Below are 15,414 nucleotides of genomic sequence, written 5' to 3' on the forward strand. Positions count from 1 at the left end.
TAAAATCTTTCCAGGACAACACAGGTATAATTTTTGTAATGAGATACATCACATTTTGTCTGGACTAAGGAGTTAAGGGCAATGGAAAATGGAGAGAGATTAGGATTTGGCATGTTATCAGTCACTCCTGAAATCTCTCCCAGAGTAAACTCTGTTTCATTGGGAATATTTATTGTCCAGGAAGCAACACTTAGAATTTTCCTCACCATAAAGGAATTCAGCAGGATACTGGAGAAGAAGGAGGTTAATTACTCAAAGAACTCTGCCAGTAGCCTGATTGCAATCTGTAACGATGCACCATTCTTCCATGAAACGGGGCAGGCATAAGCAAATATTTCTAATGAGGAATTTCACTCTGAGAATAAGACACAGAGGACTAACTGATGTGATTATAAGTCTGGAACAGAAAACACTCTCCTCCTGGTGCATTGTGAAGACAATCAGTCCCCATTTTGTTAGCACGTCCTAGAGATGACTTATTTTCAGAGAATTACCTTTTATAATTTTAGATTCCGGAGAAATCTGATTCCCAGAAGTTCAGGGATTGCTCTTACTTAAACTGACCCCAAAGAAAGCTTTGGTTGCACTCTGTGTGCGGTTTCTTCCTCTCCTGGCTGCCCTCGTCCCATCCAGCAGCCAATGTCACCACTGGTGACACCGCCTCCACGGCTTCACGCTGCCAGCTTGCCTGGCCTGCACGGGGGTGTGCACGTGAGTAGGAGAGCTCTGTGCAGGGATCCTGCTAAAAGAGATACGAATTCGCACAGAAATGTGAATGTTGGGTGCAGATATCCATTCATTTGTTAAGGGCAAATACAGCAGACAACGAATGCTGCACTTTTTCTGTTATTCAAACCTGCTGCTAACAATGAAGAAGATGATGTCATTCCCTGGATGTGACAAAGAACTAATATTATATGCAGTAAAAACAATGAGTCAACAGTTTCTATGCCCTTGAGGTCAAAGCATTCAACAGTTCTGCATGTAGACTGTTCTTTTTGTACACAGAGCCTGTAGCTGGATATTAATACAAGGCGAGCAAAAATCAATATATGGTCAAAACAAAATGTGCTTTTTGAGTTTAAACCAGAATATTTTAAACAAGCTGAAAGCCCAATTGAAGTATCTGATAAGCTAAACGATACTAGTTTTACTCAATTAAGTATTATATTAGAAAACCTTTTTTTCATTTTCAGAAATGCTTTACCTACATTAAATTATTGATTGTACAATCTTGAAAGCTGCTTGGCAAGCTCTATTCCCAGTAACGTTCGTAGGAACTGTGTTAACACAGCAACTGAACGATACAAAATGTCCTAGAGATATTTGTAAGAGCCTGAAATACAAGACAGACCTTTAACATGAAAACATGGTACGAGAGACAGTAGAAAGCAAGGAGTCTGACAACCAAAGTTTCTTCTCTATTTCCCATCCTTTCAGGACCACACAGAGCATTGACCAAATCCTGCCCATCTTTAACCCCAAAGGCCTCAGCTTGGGGTGATAAAATAAATGCCTATCCCCAGCAACCTACAATCATCACAGAGGATTATTATCCTCCTTATAAAGATGGGTGAACCAAAGCACAAAGAAGTGACAGATTGAGGTTATTTACAAACCAGGAGAACTTGGGAAAAAACAACCAACCAATTCAGGTTTCTCAATCCTGTGGGCTTTGTTGCTTCCCTGAATATCTGCTCAATATCATCCCTTTTCAAAACCAGGAATAATTTAACAATTTTGAGGAGCTTTAATTTATTATTATTATTATTATTATTATTATTTTTCCATGCATTTGCTAAAAACCATTATTTTGTGGAAAAATTGGTGTGCTGATTGAGTTTGGCTTTTGGCCATACAACCAAAGGCAGGAGCCAGGCTGGCTGCGGCCTATGTGTCCTGATAGAGCAGACCCGGAGATAAGAGGGCTCAATCTGAAGGAATAAAGGCCATTTTGTTTGCACTGATTCTAGTGAGTTGACAGTGTTTGGGACTAAGATGAGTCCCGGTGTGGAATAAGTGGAATTCTGCAACCTGGCAATTACTTGAAATTATGCCTTAGGAAAATCCCTACAGGTTTGTTCTGGCGCTCTGACAGAGCACTATGCAAAGCTGTCTGAATTTATGCTGCCCATTTCATTGCGTCACCTAAAACAACTGTTAGCAAATGTACATAACCTGTGAAGAAGATGCCAGGCCTTAGGGATTATTGCCTTCTGATGCTGATTACAGCAGGAGATTTACTTGTCCAATTGTGATACAATGAAACAGAATTTCCTCTGGATATCCCCAACTGATTACTGATTGTATATGGAGTTTGACATAGCAACTGATCCTCTATAGTGATGAATCAAGAAGGGCACAATGGTTTTAGTATCAGATGTAAGAGTGAGGAAATGTATTTCCCATGTGAAACAGAGAGAGAGACATTACAACCCCCTTTTTAAGTTGTGAAATTGTTCATGCAACATCTCTTGCTGCCTAATGAAAAGCAAAATATGCGTGTGGTGTGGAAAGGTTCACACATTGCTGCCATGTTAAGTCTGCAGCTCAACAGAATACATACATTTATCACCCCACGATGCACACAAATACATGTAATTATTCTAAAGTTATCATTCACTTAACTATTTAATAAGTAGATTTATGAAGAGAAAATAAACATTACAGCTCATTTCCGACTGTGTTCCAAGAAGGGATCTTTATCTGACCTTTGCTTTTAAAGCTCTGATCCCAGCAACAAACTTAACAAACTTGCAGAGCAGTAAGTACTCCAAGTACTGCTGAAGCTGCTCCTTTCTTAAACAGGATATTGCAGGCTTAAATTAGGAGGAGAGATTCCAATTCGGGAAGATACTGAAGACTGTAGTTAAAATGAAACGTATCTTCAAATTGTCTGGTAAGCCAGAGTTTACATAAACAGAAGACTCTTCCAAGATAACAGTATAATGAAAATTCCAAGAAGCAAAGGCATATTAATATGTATTTAGAAGCAACACCCACCTTATTAGTTCAAAATTTTCCAAGTATGAGATTTAACAGAACTGAAGTTCTGTTCACTGTTAGTTCGAGAACAGAAATAAACCTGACCTGCATTATTTATAAATTCACAAGACAAACATACCCTTAATGCTAACGAGTAAATAAATACTAAACCTCCACGTTATAGGCAGAACCACCCCCAAGTCCTTTCGCCAGGTAGACACACAGGGGTGAAGCCTGTGCTGCTGTAGGGAAATGTGAGAGGTGTTATGGGAAGGGTTTGATTCACCCCAAGCACCACTTGCCAAGCAGGAATAGCAGCGGGTGCCTCCCTCCAAGCCAAGGCTGGAGCCAACCTGGTCCTAAACCACAGCAGGAGGTTGGGGATGTGGGATGGAGGGCAGGCCTGCTCCTGGACCCTGCTGATCAATAAGCAGGCACAGAGGGACTGCAGGTAAATGGGTATGGGGTGGGCGTCTTACAGATATGGAGAAACGGATGAGGTTTTAAGGGTGATCATTTTCTTGTAGCATGTACAAATATTGTCTGCTTTATCAGTGAGATGAAATTATTTGCCTTGCAAAGTCTCCTGCATAGCTGGAAAAGTTATTACTCATTCTTCTCTATAGAAACCTAGCGCTGTGGTTTTGAGGACAGTGAGATCTATACTATACACTATAGTGATCTCTCATGCTTTCAGGTGGAAATGTAGTGTCTCCTTCATCTGGGACCAAGACCACACTTACAAAGACATTTCTAAAGACACTAAAGTTCATCTGCATTTGTTTGTAAATACTGACTACAGTCCTCCACAATTAATCAGCTTTTTCCTAGAGGTGTTGCTAAGTACTAATAAGTAAAACATCTCATTTCTGGTGCAAATGCTGCACCCCGTATGCATTTTTCATCAAGGATAAAATATTACATTTTAAGCAGGAGTGGATATTATCACTTCAGAAGTGCTTATATGCATTTCCTGTGCTTAGATCCAGCCCAGCAGTAATAATACCACAATTACCAGCATGTATAATCTATAATATAGCACTGTGCAAATCAACACGCAGCCGAATGAGCTGCACACATCCTGCAGGATACCACTGCCATTCTGAATTGCTTCCGGTGAGCACTGTGCATCTGGAGGATGATTTCTGAGCTCAGAGAGACTCCTGGGTTCGTGTTCTGGAAGCAGCCTCCTACAAACACGCAATGAGATCTAAATGTAGATACGGACACAGATTGAGGGGTATAAAGATAAACCGTGATTTATTTGTGTTCACCTAAATGGGAAACCAGGAAAATCCTGACTGAAAGGGAAAAATGGTTTCGGTGTTTTAAAAAATACAAATGGGATTTCTAATATGAACACAAAATCACTGCAAGCAAAGCACCAGCATGAATGCTCACGATTTTCATTTGTTAAGTTACCAAAATAACATACAATTATTTATTTTCCTTCCCTCCCCATACAGTGAAGATCTAAGTATATAATCCTAGATGCTCTATTTCCTTTAGAATGGAGCATGATTTCCTCTCTGTGTATGTATGTACAAGTAAACACCTGAAAATACACACCCCAAAGTAATTGTTTTTGAAGCCAGAGAAAAAACAAATTGTAAACTGAAACAGGAATAAGTAATTTTAACTGCAACACATGTTGCTGCCATACACCAACTGCAGCTTTAGAGGAGTACACTGGCAGCACAGCACTGCTGCAGGGCCGCCTTGGAAATTAAATCTGTTCATTAAACGACCTGTTTGTTCAGCAGGTTTTCCAGGCGTTAAACTCAATACAGACATTTTAAGATGCTCAAAACCATTTTAAAATATAATTCTAAATCGTGGTCCATTACCAAAAGGCAGTTGTATCATTTGCTGTCTTTTAAAGCTAAGCTCACAAAGCCTCTAGTTCTCATTCCGCTTTAAAACAGTGACAGGCCGTATTCCTGAGCAGACATAATTTCCACCAAGTCTTATAAAACTCCAGAATTTTATTTTAAATTAATAATATGGCACTTAAAAGAAAATATACGGTACTAAAACCAACTATTTATCTCTTTCTGGTCCAAGTCTACCATACTGAAATGAGATGAGTATATGACAATCAATGCAGGGCTTATTTGAAAGGGGTTTTTAATTATCACATAGTATCAAGTCCTCCAAAGCCATGAAATATTGAGAAAATAAGTGATGAGGCAGTAGGGACCCTCAGAGACCCCTAGGCAGCATCTAATGTGTCTGTCACACAGACAAGGCCTACACCCATACTGGAAGCAATACAACCTCCTCTGTGGGGCACCCCACTGGCACTGGTAGGACACACAGCTCTGCTGGTCTGAATTTACATGCATCATCCTCATTCTTCATTAACTCATCTACTCAACCCTCCTCAATTTTGTCCATGCTTATGCATGAACAATTATTGTAAAAATCTTACAAATTTATTGTATTATTAGAAATTAAGATGACGCTATGTTTGCTGAATGCTTACTCACTCTCTAGTGACGCTCGGGTAGAATTATCAGCTTCTATTTATTTTATTTATCGCTAATTTTTTAGCAGTGGCACCACCTTGTGGACACTGCTACATGAAATGAGAAGCTGCCGAATGTCAACAACAGCGACTAAACCAAAGCAGTTAATTTTTGGGAGAGGGAGGGGGAGAAAATAAAGAAGGTCTGCTAAAGCAAACTAATGTACAAATTTGATTCCTAAGAATCAATATGTGACATAAAACTTATAATAAACACAGGCCTGAATGTACACAGTTGTCTTCTTGGCTCTTTTCTCCTGTACATCAGAGTGGAGGCTTTCAAAACTATTTTTTGTTCCCTCTTGAAACAGAGCTGAATTAACTGAATAAATACATGTAGTTTACAAGCTTCTTTGTGGTTACTTGCCTGACATCTCAGGTCACTCCCCCAAAAAAGATCCAACATTAGAGAAAACCAAACCAAGCCATATGGGGGAGAAACCCAGCACAGCAAATCTAGAACAGACCCCCAGCCAGAGTGGTCATTGTTTTCTACTCTTATGGCTGTGTACCCTTGGTAAAGGAGATAAATAAGCACTACTGCCACCTACTCCTGCATACATTCGGAAGTAGAGGGATCAGGACAGTTAAGGCATTGACACGACCTCTGAAGAACCTGCTGGCTGAAAATATCCCAATTTATATTTACTGCAAGTCCAGTGTTACAATGAACTCAATCCATCAATTTATTTCTCACCTTCTGGAGCAGGTGAAAATGTTATTTTGTGTCTATCACATTCACTTCCTTGGTTTCCCTTGAGTAAAGAAACTAAAGGGCTGTATAGTTAAAAATAACCCTGTATGTCCACAATGGTATTTTCTCCAGAGAGTTGGAATTCCCTTGAAAGCCTTAATCATCTTCCTGAAAGTCACCCAGTTACTGTGGCACTGCATTAACATTATTTTCTGTGGGTTTCTGCACAAACTGATTTCTTGCCAGATCAGCACATCAGCTGCAAAATGAATTTCTACAGCATCACTGACAGTCAGAAAGTCCCCAGAAACCAACAGCCACCCCTGGACCAAGCTCAGGATGTATTTGATCTACAGAACACCACAGCACACTATATTAAAAGACACTCTAATATTGTTAAGATGCTCAGTATTTGTTCAGCTAACAAAGGCTGCATAAGCCTCCACATTTATTAAATCCAGCATTTAATTTCTTGTATTATTGAGAAATGGGTGACTTGGAGCTATACCAGGCTTGGATAGATGGAACAGGCTACACGTTTATAAAAGCAAAACAGTAGGAGGCTGTGCTGCTGCCAGAGGTGCCAATTTCAGATAATATTCTGTCCATCAAATAACCCCATCCCACACAGATGATTACAGTCAGAGGAAATATGCTGTGAAAGCAGCAGGACAAGGAAAATTGGTAATAGCAGCTGGGAACTTTGACTACTAGCATTTGACCTTTAGATGCTATGTAAGCCTAAGGACTTAATTTTTGTGTTTTCAATACACAAAGTCTAAAGACTTCAACTTTTGTGTTTATCCATAGAAAAAATTGATGTATGAACAGCACTTCTGATAACGACCAGAACACATTTATGCACCGCTCTACAAAAGCCAAATTGACTGTATCTACTGGTAACTAAGAAGCAAGTTATTGACTACCATGTCATTTCCTGAAGTGCAAAAAGAATTTCAAGTCCTTTATAATTTATTTCCTAATTATTTGTCAATTTCTTGTTTTCCACAGCGCTTTTTGTCTTTCTTAAAGGGAAGATAAAGGGCAAAAAGATTTCCTAAGGAGGAGGATCTGGTAATTCTCAACAATGCAAGTTAGTTCTCAGCATCTTCATGATGAAAAAACAACAGGTAAGCATTCACATCCCTGTTCAGCTGATCTAAAAAAATACCCTTCTACATCAGTTCCTTTGCCTCATAAAAACACAAGCGATTTCTGAATTTCAGCTTTGTTCTTGTGCTGATGGTGCTAACAAAATACTTGCGAGCTACTTATATAAAATGCCACAGAATATGCAATGTGTCAAAATACATTGGGGTTTGTTAGGACCAGCAAGGAAAGAAAACCTGTAATAAACCATCAAATGAGGTCTGTATTATAAAGCATATGTTTCTAGAGTAGAGCTCATAGTAAGATTTTCCAGAGATTAAAATAGGAGCTTGGATATGGAAATGCTGTTACCAACAGTCTGGCTGAAGTAGGAGATCATTATGGGTGTTCATGGACAGTAAGACCTAAAATCACTTCCATTTTTAAATCAATTACCATTCTGATGAGACTTTCAGAGCACTTACCAGCTGCCATCATGCCTTTTCTGAGTGCCAGATACTAAGAAGCATTTTGGGGGATACAGCTTTTGTTGTATTTAGAATCCCTACTCAGCCAAATTCTGGCATCAGCAAACTCTTCACATGATCACATAATCACCAAGGATGAGAGCACCTCTGAAGACCATCTGGTCCAACCTTCCTTCTCAAAGCAGAGTCACCCAGAGCAGGCTGGAATATCCCCAACTCCACCAGCCCTTTGGCCAACCACATGGCAGATGCTCTGGGCCCTGAATCACCTTCACAGTCCTTCCCCATACCCAGCCCAGAACGTCCATGTCCTTCTTGTGGAAAGCCCAGAACTGGATGCTGTACTCCTGCTGAGGTCTTGGTAGTACTGGGTAAATAATCTCCACCCCTGCCCTGACGGTAATGCTTTTCCTAACACAGTCCAGAATGCTACTGGCCCTCTTTCTGTACATATTTCTATATCTGTAGAAGAATTTCAAGTCTTATAATTCCAGAACCTGTTATAAACCATGGAAGTAAAAACTGTATTATTCTGCTAATACACCTTTTATGTCCACACCAGGGGCTGCCTTTATGCTCAAGAGGTCTTTTAAAATAAGTTGCCCATTAAAAAGAGTTGTTAGGGACAACTACACATTGCCTTGTGAAAACAGCTGCACAGCAGTGTATTTCCAAAGGTATATCCGTAATACTGAGTATCTTTGCAGGAATGCAGGCACCTTCATGGCAAAAGTTCCTCATCTCATCACGTTGCTAATACTGAGAACTGAAGACAGCAGATTAATTACCGTTACGTTTAACTCACAGATAACCTTCTGTAGCAATAACATTCAGCTCACAACCTTCCACTGTTTCCAAAAGCACTCCATACCAGTACAGGAGTCAAAAATCCAGTTCTCCCTCAACGTATTCCCTAGAACCTTGTACTTCCTCTGCAGCTGCCACAGTGCAACTGTGGATAATACACTTAGGTATTGACAACACACAGTTTTTCTGTAGTGAAAGCCCATAGACTTCCAGCAGGTCCTCAGGCAGCCTGGAGCAATGAGATGTTCTATCAGATTTGTTTGTCTTGGCAAGAAAAAGCGCAACCTTCTTCTTGAAAAATCTACATGAAGTTCCTCAACTATAAACAATTTTCATCAGCTTTTCCATCTGCAGTATACGTCTTTGTTTGGCCAACAATTTTCAGTGTTTCTTGTTATACATGTCAAATTGTTTCTGTTCTGCATGAGCCTTGACGACTTAAGGGACTAAATTTCCATGTGCTGGAAGGAATTTGTTCTCTCTGCATTTCACTGGTGCTCTTACAGCCCAGCTTGGGCCGTGATTTCCCTGCGTTTCTCACAGCCTGTTACTGAAGAACAGAAATTATTTGGTACAGCAAAACTCTTTGCTCAAGTGAGACACTTATTCATCAGCTAATATGCAGTTAACGCCCTTTTACCTTCTGGAATTAAGCTCAAAACAGGACACAAAACATTCTTCGTAAAACATAGAGAATCAGAATCCTCCACATCCATTTTGCTGGTAAAAACACCTACGAAGTTATGCTGAAAGACTTGGGAAAGCCTTTTGACTCTTCAGCTCACGTGCCCAAAAGGAAACAGAGAATGGTAAAAGTCACAATATAACCAGGTCAATGCTGGGAATCAGACTGACATTATGAAAAACAAACACCGCTCATACTACTCCCAGCTCTTCCATACCTATGCTGAAGCAAGATTAAAATTCAGATGCCAGGAAGCAGAGTAGCTCTTCCCAAAACAAGATGAGATTGGCCCAGGTGGCCACAACCTGCACAATATTTCACAGACTGACTTTAAATAGCCTCATAACTGCCGCTTAGACTCAAATATGTTGAATATCTTTCTCAGCTTTTTCCAATGCAGACCAGATGTTATATTGTGATAATTCTCTCATGGGTCCTTTCCATTTTGACTCTCCATCAGCCAGGGATCCAAAGAGATATTACTTGAAAAACAGGAACTATAAAAGAGCCAGGAACTTATAAATTAAAACATAAACATTAATTTGTTTTCTGAGATACAGATGTCTTTTGTCAGTTCAAGCCTTGATCTCTCCACCAGCTAAAGGCAACAGTTGTTCTGCGCAGACACACGCTGGAGATCAGCCAGCGGGCATTAACTTTTGGTTCCGATTGAACCGGGGAAGATTTGAAACAGAAAACCAGAAATAGAAGCTGTGATAGTGATTAATAGCTGATATCATTTAGAATTGTTCCCAATTAATAGCAGAAAACATGTCTTACCATCAGGAACTGTGGAATTACAACACCTTTTGGATGGGAGTCAGAAGAGTTTCAAGATGCCTTTGGAGAAGGCAGGGGCCTTTCCCTCTGCTTACTGTCCTGACCTGCACACACAGGCACAAAATCTAAGGGGAAGAGGACCCCACCATAGACCACACAGGTGTGGCTGTGTAACAGGCTGACATCAGACACACAAATATAAGCAACTAACTTCATATCACTATTCTGGTAAAATATTAAAATACCATCAAGATCGCTCTTAAATTGTTCCTACAGCACCACATCCTTGCAGAAGTTAATTGCAAAACCAAAACACTGCCTTGTCAAAAATGTTTCAGTATGAAGGATTTGTTCTGCTGAGTTTGTAAACAGGTGCTTGTCTTTTAAAGAAGATAAATCAACTGTCTTCCATACACGGTCAGATTTGGGGATGCAGGTCTCCTAGCTTCATTCTTTCCTTGCTTAGGAAAAGAGAGAAAACCAAAGTGCAGTGGAGTTATGCACCCACTTCTTTGTGGTTCTGTTGACATAATCATTTTTCTTTGCTTATACATAATATTCAGCTCCTCCGAAACATTTTGCTTTTGAAGCTCAGTGAAAATCCCTTCTTACATTCTGGTTAATCAGTGTCACAGCTTTCAACATCCAACACTGCAGCACCAAGCCATGCAACAATCCCTTCCTTCTGCCCCCTTGAACTCTGCAGAGAACATTAGCTCTGAATGATGCCTCTCTTAAGCAACATCCAAGGTGAGTGTGTAATATGAACAATATACTTGTTATCTTTTCCAAAACGATGGACATATTTCAATGCAGATTTGTCAGTGAAAGTATCTGTGGTTTCAGTACGTATTTAAACATTACTAAGGCATCTCATACTGCTGATCTCTAGCACTGTGAAGGCTACGTGGCAGACTTCTCACCCTGTCTAGGTGTGAGTCTCCCATCCCTCTCCATTTCTGCCTCTCAGCATGATGAAAAAGAAATAGAAGGCGTATAACACCTACCTACCCTATAACTGAAGCCTGGCAAATGAGATGGTATTTTAACTTATCGCCTATTAAGAGATACAATTTGAGCACATTACTTCATCCAAACACATGACCTGCACTCCTGTTAAATCAGAAGCTCTTTCTGGAGTTGTGACTGACAAGCTGAGCTTCCTTTCTAGAGTTTTAAGAGATCACTCATTTAATACGCAGCCAAATATGTTAAATATAACTATTGTCAAAAAATTGATAACTTGGTAAAAAAAAAAGAAAGGAATGAGAGATAGTAAACAAACAAAATCAAACAAAAGAGGCAATTTAATGCTTGAAACAAATCACACACCACCCAGCTGCAAAAGCCCACACTGTTGAAAATGCTAAAATTACATACCAGGCTCTGAGTTCAACTGCATATATTTGTGTAGCAAGGTAACACACCAAGCTTTGCTTTCAAATGATGTAAATTTCCCTAACACCATTGAAACCTTTATGTTAAATCACTAGGAATATCAACAACGTCACATCTCTCAACAGTTTGAGATCAATAAAACCTTAGTATACAAAAAGATTAAATCTATTAGAAAGGCTGGAGGCACCCAAATTCAGGATTCACAAAAACGTGTGCGGTAAAATAAAGTTTAATCCTATTTCTTTAATATGACCTACATGTGCGTTCATTTATGAACCATGATATCCATTCCATAAAGTAATAATTTCCAGTCACACCTCTTAATTTCCTTTCAAGTCAATTCTATACACACCGACAGAAGATGTGTGTGTCTATTTCTCCAGACTTACACTTCAGATGATCATCTCATATTTTCTTGATAGAACCTAATAGTGCAAGAAGGAATGCGCAGAACTCTGCAAATTTCAGCAATTAATCTTCTGTTTTTAATACACTGCATCTGTCAAATGCCAACCTTATAAGCAGAAATGGAGCAAGAGATTGCAGTAAGGAGGCACTTCTGCTAAACTTTCCCTAGATGTCGCTATACCTTCTGGCTATTTTATTATAGTCTTCAGAGTAACAAAAATCATCACACAGGCGCATAATTTATTCAAAACGCACCCTAATTGTACACTTAAATATTTAAGAATTCGGTGTAACTGAACATACTATGCACATTTATATGTAGTATATTCTACTAGTCACACTTGCATTTGAAGATAGCTCGTATGATGGGATTACTTTCACACTTTTCCTCACCTTCCCAATACTCTTTCTACCATGCATACTGGCTCACTGACTCCGAGCTGCTCACCCTTTTTACCCAGAGACTAATGTACATTATAAAGGCTAATACAGGAAACCATTCTGGGAATTCAGTGCAAGATTCAGGCTCAATAGTACTTTAGCAAATTCAGTCTTCAAACAGAACTCTGGCAACAAATTCTGTTCTCCATCTCTATTTGCCTTCCCTCTGCAATTCACTATTACTTACCTGTGGAAACACCTGCATATGCCAGTTTCTGCACATGAATGTTTGCATACTGTCCATCAGTCTATTGCAAACTCTTCCAAATCAGCCTCAACTTTTCAGTCTTTTGAATCTTAGTAGCGTTGAGGTAGTCATTGATTGGTTGTCCACAAGATGGGGCTTCTACAACAGCGATCCCTGCATCCATATTTAAGATTCTAATGCAAAAGCTATGGATGGCACCATAGTCAACAGAACACTATTACACCATGATTATAAATCGTGGCACAGTAACAGTACTCACAATAGGAATCCCACTTCACATCTCATGGGTAAAAGCATTTCCTCAATGCATCAAAACGGCACAGAGTGGTTTCACCTTGACCTGAACCTCTGCATTATGCACCACAACAAACACCCTGCATCCAACTGAGATTCTTCACAAGCTTTTCCACAAAAGTGTGTAGTCTGAAACACCAAACAAAGTATCTGTTGTTCTGGGACAACAGAACAAAGTCAGTATGTAGCCTAATATATATATGACCTTCCAAAGAGGTTTGCAGTGCCACTTTTAGAGGATGGTACTGTGAGGATGGCACCTTCCAGCAGAGGTTAGGGTAACTCACTCCACAGAGCCCATAATTTCTGTAAACGTAACTGGGAGAGGGAAAAATGTTGCTGTTACAAATTAAAACTAGACTTACAGTACCTTTGGGTGCCTTGTTTTGGTTTGTGTGAAGTGTTTAATCAACATGATTAGCTCAGCTAAAACGTAGGCCTCAGATAAGCCAGCTTAAACAACTGAGTGTTTCACATCCTATTGGAATCTCCACCCAACCAAAATTAAACAGGACCATACAGCTATCCTTTCTTACTGCCTTTTCATAGGAAAAGAGAAATCAGGAAGACTTCCATGATGATCATTCCTGTTTCCTGTATGATGTGGTTGTTTTTCTAGAGATTTTTGCATGAACTGCAGCATGCAGACAGGGCTGAGCAGACCCATGGCACTCAATGGCCACTGGTGAGCTCTGCACAGAGCTTACTGCTTGAAAATCTAGGGGGTCCTTACAGCAAAAAGTGAAGAAAGGCCACCCCTTTGATTAGATTGAAGCTTAAAAGGTAATTCAAAACAGACTTTCTGATACTAATGGCAGCTCACTACTGAAGCCACCCAAGGCCTGTCATGCAGAAGTACTGCAAGTCGCACTCCCATTCAAGCAAAGCAGTCACCCTGCAGAGGCTGTGGTTCATTAATACTTTGCTATTGGGAACTTCGTGACCCATTCCCTCCCCCCCCCATCTATCACCACACTTTCTTACTGGAATTTTCTGAAGACATAAAGCAAAGTGAGAGTTAAAACATTATAGCAGTAGTACATCTGTGATACATTATCTGAAGGAAATTAAACAATACAAAACAGCCTGAAACCTCTTGAGGTTATCTGCGTATCATCTGCCTCACCTGCAGACAATCCTGGGACATTTGGCCTAACCTGCTTTTCCAAAACCTTCAGTAAGTGAGAGTACCATGTAATAATTTCCAGTGCTAAACTGCCTTTGAGTCCATTACCTCTTGCCCTAGATCTGCTGAACAGGAAGAACAAATTATTCCTTCTCTCCGCAGAAACCTTTTATATTTTTGAAGATCATTATCATCTTTCCCAACACATTCCTCTCCTTTAGACTAAACAACCCCAATTCTTTCAGTCTCTCCTCTCAGATCACGTTTACTCGGTCTCTGATCACTCTTGCAGTTGAGCCTGTGTATTACACTAAGGAAAAAGATTAACTCCCACACAAAATTTACATGAAGCTGGGTGACAGGAGGTTTGTTAGAAGAGCTTACCTCTGTATCGTGATTGCTTCAGTTGCTTTTGTGTGATGTTTTTTGCTTTGCTTTGGTCTTTTTTCTCCTTTGTGAAATACAGCATGAGCACTCCAATATGGAGTATGTGTGGCACTCTTTGGTGATAAAATGTTTTGGATTAGGGGAGTTACTACAGAAGGCAACTTATTTCAGTGATGGAACATACATCCCTGTCAAGCTTTATCTTTAGGATAAATTAATCTAAGTGATATTTGCAATACCAGGATATTTAAAGTAGAAGGTTGTCTTAAGAAACAAGCAAAGTACCACATCACAAAATAAAGGGGAAAATATTAGTATTTTAATTACTTTATTATGCTGCATTTGGTCTTCCTTGGAAAACAGTAAACAACTACAGTATACACAGAGAGATGGCTGTGGTTCAGCTAAAATATCAACAAAACTGAAAACAATCATGCATTTCAGAAGACGCTATGTTCTTTAAACCCAAGCAAATTCATTCATTAATTAGACCATTCCTACAACCAGATTCACATGAATAACAGCAGAATGTCATTTACTGCTTCAAACGTATACTTTCTTTCCCTTCCTCTCCCAGGAAAAAGTTCTAAAATAACATGTCTATTCACCACCATTACCTGAGCAAACAGTGCTATCTTCGAAACTTTCCATGCCACTCCATTCACCCAAACTTAACTGGGCTTCTATAGACGAACTGATAAAACAATCTTATCCAGTATAAAGATAAGACATAATAAGAGATTATAAATGCTGGGAAGATAAGGCTGATGGAAGAAAAGGAAGGAAAGACCATATTCCTTGCTGATACAAAAGGTCTTTCAGAAACTTCCAGGGAGCATGACGCACTAAACATATAAAATGTTTTCCAGCAATAACACAACAACGTGTCATGTAAAATTAACCAGAAGGTCTTCTACCTCAAAATTAGGCAACTTATGATGTCAGCTCTGCAGAGAAATTAAGAACAAAATCTCTTCAAATCTTCGGTGCTTTCAGATTTTTAACTCCAGAAGCATGTCAGGGAATTTTTGGTAAGATAGGAGCTCGCCAGAGATTAAGGTATGAGCCTTAAAACACAGTGTTACATAATATGTCTC

The sequence above is a fragment of the Coturnix japonica genome, chromosome 11 (genome assembly GCF_054131305.1).
Source record: "Coturnix japonica strain WE chromosome 11, WE-NBRP24, whole genome shotgun sequence".
NCBI classification, from domain to species: Eukaryota; Metazoa; Chordata; class Aves; order Galliformes; family Phasianidae; genus Coturnix; species Coturnix japonica.